The 8,293-nt window shown below is 30.3% G+C and overlaps 1 long non-coding RNA gene across 1 annotated transcript; it reads left to right on the top strand.

Moving 5' to 3' along the window:
* The first annotated feature begins 6,710 nt into the window (after positions 1-6,710).
* LOC145028994 (uncharacterized) lies at positions 6,711-7,570 on the top strand. Its single transcript, XR_013676306.1, has 3 exons — positions 6,711-6,994; positions 7,088-7,289; positions 7,374-7,570. It is a non-coding gene; the product is annotated as an uncharacterized LOC145028994 (long non-coding RNA).
* The last annotated feature ends 723 nt before the right edge of the window (positions 7,571-8,293 follow it).

Genomic DNA, 8,293 nt, shown 5'->3' with positions numbered 1-8,293 from the left:
TCTATGTTTTTAGCATCTTTTTTTTTGTTCATCAAGACATAATTTGAAAATTTGCACTTTTTCCCATGAATATTGCATCGTTGTATCTCTTTGATTCGTCAAATGTGAAAATAGTCAATTATTCTAATGATTGGTGACACGGAAATGTTAAAATTGTTGTTTGGACGATATTTAGAAGGAAATATTCAAGAATGGATTTTTTGTTTTTGTGGGTGTCAAGATAAACTGCAAATATATTTACATTTGGGCCGCTTGTGTAACTTTTTTATTTCTCTCGGGGTCAAGAAAAGTGGTTGAATGTGAAAATGATATTTGTCTTTTGTCACTTTTTTAGATTAGAAAACTATTGAAAATAAATGATTATTATTTTCTATAGTAAGTTACAATCGTATGCATATGTTAAAACACAAGTTCATATTTTCAAAGATTAATTTGGATTATCTGTTGTTTGTCTAAATTTACACAATTCGAAATAAAAATCTTTTGTCCTTAATAAATTATTTTTTAATTTTCTTTTATTCATTGATCATTTTAAATTAAAAAAAACAAAAAACAAAAAACAAAAAACAAAAAAAAAAAAATGAAGAATACTCCACCAAAATCACCCCCTATCCTTTTCCAAAATTCCTTTCTTCCTTTCTCAGCACCTCCTACAACCATCACTAGTCATCATTCAAACCTCAAAAAACGAACCATAAACCTATAAATCAGAAAAGATGGGAATTGAGATCCGAGAAGCAACTTTAAATCGTACCCAAATCTTCTCCATCAATAAAGGAGACAAAGAGAGGATCGCATTTGAGGCGGTGTTTGAGATGGTTTTTAGGGGATGATTTGGTGGCAGTTTTAGGCGGTTTTAGTGAATGTAACGTTCACAAATGGTTGTAAGTATTCAACACCAGGTTTGATGGTTAGGTGCTGGCATTTGAAGGCAATGATTTTCGAGGGTGGTTGCAACAACAGTTACTGTTTTTGGTGGTGTAGAGGTTGGGTTCTGTGATGGGCGGCTGATGCTCCTGTGGTTCACATAGAAGGCGACAATGTTCAGAAAAAAGAAATGGTTGATGATTCTGTATGAATGTGTGAATACAAGAGGCTACAAAAAGAAAAGTGACCGAAATTTGACGTTAAGAGGTGCACTCCAGTGGCGATTGGCCGAAAATGGTGGATCAGTGGTTTTTCAAGAGTTAACAAAAGAGGGAGTAAGAAAAATGAGTAAAAGGAAGGTGTTATGGGGATGTTGGGGTTTTTTTCTTTTATTTTTAAATTAATACTCCCTCTGTCCCATACTAAAGTATATGTTTTTTTTTTGATTTGTCCCAAAATAATAATTTACTTTTAAAAATAAACATTTTTTTTTACCAAAATACACATCTTTATTAGTTAACCTATCATGAAATTAAATGCAACAAAATGGTAAGATTATGATTTCATTTATTAAAGTTAATGGTAATTAATGTTTCCTTAATCTATATGTTTTTTGTCTGTGGACAATAATTTTGGGACGGAGGAAGTAATAATTATAACATATAAATTAACTGGAAAAGAAATACAAAATAACATAAGGGTATTTGGGATTACTTTTTAATGTTAAAAGTTCTTTTTGTAAAATGACTTTTTGATCAATAACTTTTTGACCAATGACTTTTTCCAAAAGAAAACCTTTAAAATGTGTTTGTATTTGATTTTAGGGTAAAAGTCATATTTTTATGTTAAAAAGTCGCAAAAATCAAAAAAAGATATGATTTTGTGACTTTTAAAACACTAACTTTTCCTTTTACATAAAAAGTAATTTTAAAAGATTTTTTTCTTTACCCAAACATCTTTTAGCTATTTTTTTAACTTTTTGAAAAAAGTTAAAAGGCAAAAGTTGTTTTAAAAGCAATCCCAAACATACTCATAATAGTCATTTTATATCTCGTAAAGGATAGAGTGTGCAAATTTACACTAATGAGGTATGAAGCCACAATTGTCAAAATCGCAATACTGATCGTATGATCGTACGATCCCAGGTAGAGGTGAGCGTTGTGTGCTTCAGTGCGATTATTAGTCAAAACCTCACCACTAACCGCAAATGCAGTTAATCCATTTTCAAAACCACTTGGTGCGGTTATTTTTGCGGTGCGGTTTTGTTTTTTCTGTGTTGTGGTTATTAACCGCATGTATTTAGTGCGGTTATTTTATGTGATTTTTAACCACAGTTTAGAGTTCAAACGGTTTTAAAAATTTAAACATATTACGTGTAATAAAAAAAAAACATAAGGTATAATACAATTAACTTAAATCACAAACAATTATTATCTTAAAAACATCAAATCAATAGTAATTAATAATAAATTTCTTAAAATTGTCTAATCTAACTATTTTTCAAAGCTAAACATAACAAAAAACCAACACTTTTGTCTTCTTGTATTTTATTCATCTTTCACTCATAAAACTTGTCTTATTTTAAATATTTAATATATTAATAATTAATAAAAAAGTTGTATATAATATATGTGGTGCGGTGCGTTTTTTTTTTTTTTTTTTTTTTTTTGCGTTTTTGAAAACTAATAACCGCATCGCACTACAAGTTTGTGGTTTTTGAAAAACAGAAAACCTCACCATCGGTTTTTATTGCGGTTGCGGTTTTTGCGGTTGATTTTAGTTGTGGTGCGGTTTTTGCTCGCCCCTAATCTCAAGTATAAAAAATGAGTTGGATCGTCAACGAATCGTATTTGGGGTAGGATCGCAGGTAGGATCCTAAGATCGGGATCCGATCCGATCCTACCTTCCCCTTTTTTTAGAAAAATGATTTTTTTACCATTTTATGTCTTTTACCCTTTAACAATTTATCGTTTATCATTTTGTGTTGTGACTTATGATTAATATTTTGAAGTTTTTATAACTTTTGAACAAAAAAAATGAATGTTTGGAATATTTTTCATGTTTTAAAATTATAAATTTAAACAATGTTTTATTTTGTGGAATCTTAGAATCCCGATCCCGATCTTGCAAACCCAAAAAACGATCATACGTAGGATTCCGATCTTAACAACCTTGGATGAAGCATGTAATTTTAACCAAACAAGGACGGTCCGAGTTAATTTTTGAAAATAGAAACTAAACATGTATTTTGACATATGCACGAGGAACGGTTGCTATAAAAATTCTAAAAAGATTAACAATCTTATTTGATATCTATCAATTTTAACATGAAAAAAATTTGTTTGAACAAGAAAAAATAACTAATAGGTAAATGATTAGTGTCTTAATACATTCGAACGATCATAGTTTTTTACTCAACACATTAAGTCATTATATCGAAATTTATTTTTAACCATAAATAATTATGAATATTAACATTGGTTCCAATACGTGCAATTATTGCTTGACAGAGGAAGAAGAAATCAATCATATTTTGTTAAAATGTCCATTCGCGAACACTGTTTTGGAGTGGGTCCTTAAATGGTGTCGGTTGTCATTTCTATATCCAGACTCTATGGAGAACTTAATTGATTATGAACGGTAGAAAGAAAAGGAAAATACCGACGAGTATTTGTTACAGTTTATGGAGTATATTGAAGGCCCGGAATGAAAGATTGTACAAAAATCGTATTACCAACCCAACAAAGGTGGCAAATAGTATAAAATCAACAGTGTTTACTTGGATCAAATACATGAGATTGAATTGTCCATTCAAATGGATAGATTGGAGTATTTGTCCGTTTTCCTGTATTTGAGATGATTAAAAAATTTTGTATTTTGTATTTATCTTTTGCTGTGTAGTTTCTTGCTAGGCTTGGCTTTTATTTTTAATATCATTTGTCCTTTCAAAAAAAAGCAATGATTTTAATTTTAAAGCCCATTTTTTTCTTTTTTGAGAAAATGACATCTTTGTTTGGAATGGTTCATTCCGGACATTTAAGATTAACTTTATGTCACGTTAAAAGTATTTTTTCTGACAAAAAAATATAATTTATGTTCTAAATAGATATACATTCCACAATTTAAAGAATATATACGAAATCTGAAGAAAGTTTTTGTAATTTTGATAAAATGTTTTTTTATTGAAATCTAAAAAATTTAAAGCAACATAGCAAATTGGAAGTAGGCAAACATGGGCTTAAAATTTGATTTTTGATTGAAAAGCTAGTGATCCAAATTATCATTTCCGACATGAGAAAAAAGAGCTTTTTGAAAGTATTTGATGCAAATTCTTATATATATATATATATATATATATATATATATATATATATATATATATATATATATATATATATATATATATATATATATATATATATATATATATATATACTAGCAGCGTACCCGCGCAAAGCGGCGGGCCGTGTAAATTCTTTCGGTGATATGTTTCTTCTACAAAAATGTTATGTTACAAAAGAAAGTACATGTCGAAGACAAAATAATCAAACTATGGTGTTATTTGGGAGATGAAATCATTTTTTGTTCCTAGACGGTGGGCTTGATAGCAGAGGAGGGAACAAAGAGGTATATGCGATTGGAGGGATATTTGAGTCAACATGCTAAATTTAAGGATATCTAAAAGGGTTCAAAATTTGAATGAATCCGGGATTTGAGGGAACCATATCAAATTGCTGAGAAATATAAGGAGATTTGATGATAAATATTTGAATTCAAAATGTGGTTAAAATTTAATATTATTTTATTAATTATTACTTGTACTATCAGCTTCATCATTTGGACGTTTTAAAAAAAATATTATTATTATAATCAATTTATTTTTAAAAATAGTTAGATTTCTTTTATAAGATAGTAAAGATATATATATATATATATATATATATATATATATATATATATATATATATATATATATATATATATATATATATATATATATATATATATTAAAGGATACACTTTTTAGGTATAGTAAACTTATGTGATTTTTGGTAAGAATAGTCATTTGTTTATGTGTTTGTGTTCAAATCCATCTTTAAGTTATTTTATGTCAGTACCCATATTTTGTACGGATACGTGTTGGGAATAGTTTCGGTTTCCCGGTCATTTTGTGTTCAAATCCGTCTTAAGGTGCAATTTTTGTTTTTTAAAACAAATATATATAAAAAAGAACAAACTTTTTACATTCTATAGTGAAAATGAATATGTAAAAAATAGGATTTTTTTTTTTTTTTAAAAGTCATTCTGGAATTTTTTTTTTTTTAAAGTCATTCTGAAAATGTAAAGTTATTTTGTTCATATTTCAATTTTACTGAAAGACTTGTCGCATCAGACACCCGCAACGCGGGGGTTCCCCACCTAGTTAGAATAAAATCAAGACTCGGAGATCATTTTGGTAAAAAAAAAAAAAAAAAAAAAGTGGATTAAAAACAAAAGGTTTAATGAAAAACATTGTCATTTTGATATCCCTTTAAACAAATATATAAAGGGCGCCCATATATAAAATCAAAAGTCGTCTTCATTCTCGACAATGTGGATTAACAAAATCAGATGGCTTCTCCCTCATCCTCCCCAAGGCCAAGGTCAAACATGGATGTGGTTATGTGCAGGTGTTCTTTGGGAGCTTCATTGTACACCTCATGGGTAAAATGAGGATTCAGGAAGGAGATTTCATGGATGCCGGAATATCAAGGTAAATTTTTTTTCCCGATTTATACTTGTAGTGTAATCGATCTATTTGATGACAAAACAACTTTTTTTTTTTTAGGAAAATGGATGTGGGTTCTTCAGGTGGTTGGACCCACCATTCTATTCAAGAGCTCGGGAAGTGATTTATTATTTAAAAGCTGACTTCAAGAATGTTGGAATCCTAAGTGCAGTAGAACTTGGAGACCAACCTAGTTTTTAGAAAATCATAAACAAATCGGTTTCTACTTTCCTAATTGTGATCTAATTCTACAAGTTGGTAGTTTTAGGAGTATATATATATATATATATATATATATATATATATATATATATATATATATATATATATATATATATATATATATATATATATATATATATATATCGAGGCATGATATTGTACAGAAAAACATAATTGGTTTTGAGTTATTTTTCCAATTAATCAAAGAGGTGTTTGATTAAACTGTTTTATGCAATTTTGTTTTACAATCTTGAATTGGTATCATTAAGTTTGTAAAACAAAATTGCAAAAAACAGTTTAATCAAACACCTCTTTAATTAATTGGAAAAATAATTCAAAACCAATTATGTTTTTCTGCACAATATCATGCCTCGATATCTATACATATATATACTCCTAAAACTACCGACTTGTAGAATTATATCATAATTAGGAAACTAGAAACCGACTTATTTATGATTTCCTAAAAACTAGGTTGGTCTCAAAGTCTTACTCGATTTAGGATTCCAACAATCACCCCCGAATCTCTAAGTCCTAGAGAATTCTTCAACTTCGACCCGGTTTTAGAACACGGACTCGTCGCTATCGTCACGTTCTGAAAAATCACCTTCTCGTAATTTTTGGAGTCGTTCCGGACATTCAGACGCAAAGTGACCTGCTTTCTCACACCGAAAACAAATCACCTTAGATCGGTCTTTTTCCTTATTTTTCCGATTTTTATCACAGCAACAATTAAATTTTTTGCAATTATTGGAATTGGGTTGAGATAAATCAAAATTGTTATTGGGTTTTGGTCTTTGTGGCTATTATTTGATTTGGGACCATTTGAACCACCCAATCCAGCTGACCCAAATCCGAATCCATTGTTTTGACTATATCCTCCCGATCCACCGGCCCCTTTCCATTTTCCTTTTGCTCCACCGTGAGACCTCAACGCACCAGCACCTCTTAACGACGACACTCCTCCATCTCCGGTTGATTTCACAAATAGCACCCTCGATTGATCATTCTCATCGGCATCCTCTTCCTTTATCCTTTCTTCATATGCCTTCAATCGACCAACAACATCCTCGTATCCAACAGTTTTCAGGTTAAGAACTTGTTCGAGGGAGGCTACAATATGGATGAACTTCTTCGGTAAGGATTTAAGAAATTTATTAACCATCTTCGATTCTTCAATTGTTTCGCCAAGTGTTGCTAATTGAGACGCAATTCCGGACAACTTTCCAGCAGAGGTATTGATCGATTCTGATTCCATCATCTTCATTCTGTCGAAGTCGGAGCTTAGGGTTTGAAGGCGAGCCTCCTTCACTCGATCAACCCCAACATGACGAGCTTTAATCGCATCCCAAAGGACTTTAGCTGATTCGACATCACCCAGATGCATAATCAACGATTCTGGTATTGCTTGGTACAACAATCCGATTGCCAGGTAATTTTTTTCATTATTACCGTCGGTTCCTAGATCAATCGATGTCCAAACTTTGTGAATTCTGAGCACTACTTTCATCCTCAGTGCCCAGACAGTGTAATTAGTAGAAGTAAGCATTGGACATACAACTGTGGTTGTCCCAACCTCCTTCACTCTCATCGGAGGAGGCTGTGCACCATCTCCCCCTGTATTTGTCATGTTGACCTAACTCATCAACAGGTAAGAATCAATTTCACAACTTCTTTTTTCTGGGCTCTGATACCAATTCAAGATCAATAAACACAAATAACCAAAATAACTTTTTGATTAACTGAGAATATAACAAAAACTAGTTGAGTTTTGAGTTATTTTCTCAATTAATCAAAGAGTTATTTTGGTTATTTGTGTTTATTAATCTTAAAAGAACAGTAAGGATCAAATTCAGGAACTGAAATATAAGATTCTTAAAAAGGTGTTGGAAACGAAGTCAAAAGAGGCAAAAGAACTAAGAAATGAGCTACAAAAGAGGAAGAAAGGAGGTTTATTTTTTGATTTTGTTGTTATTGTACTAATTATTTTGGTAATTAAGTTGTTGAATTTATTCTGACAATTTGTGGATCACGCTTTCATGAAATTAGCGTTGACTCATCTTGCACAAACTACATCAATATGCTTGTATTTGTTAATAGATGATACATTAAGTACGTTCGTTTCTCCATTTTGATCAGAAAATAATATCAAAATTATATTATTCAGGTTAATATCACTAAATAAAAGGTTAATGTCATAAAAACCCTCAAGTTTTGAGGATCTTGTCGGTTTTGTTCAAAGTTGAATTTTATGTTCGTTTTTACCCTCAAATATTCCAAAAAATGTTAGTTTTTAATCTTTTACCGACGATAACAGGTTTCCATATTACCATTATATTAATTTCCCAAAAAAAAAAAAAAAAAAAAAAAAAAAAAAAAAAACCCCTTAAATTTACAGTTATTTTTTTAATTTTTTTTAATGTTTTTACCCTTAAG

Source organism: Lactuca saligna, chromosome 2 (genome assembly GCF_052625555.1).
Source record: "Lactuca saligna cultivar CGN05327 chromosome 2, ASM5262555v1, whole genome shotgun sequence".
Lineage (NCBI taxonomy): Eukaryota > Viridiplantae > Streptophyta > Magnoliopsida > Asterales > Asteraceae > Lactuca > Lactuca saligna.
The sequence above is the reverse complement of the archived record's forward strand: the minus strand, read 5'-3'. Positions and strand labels throughout refer to the sequence as shown.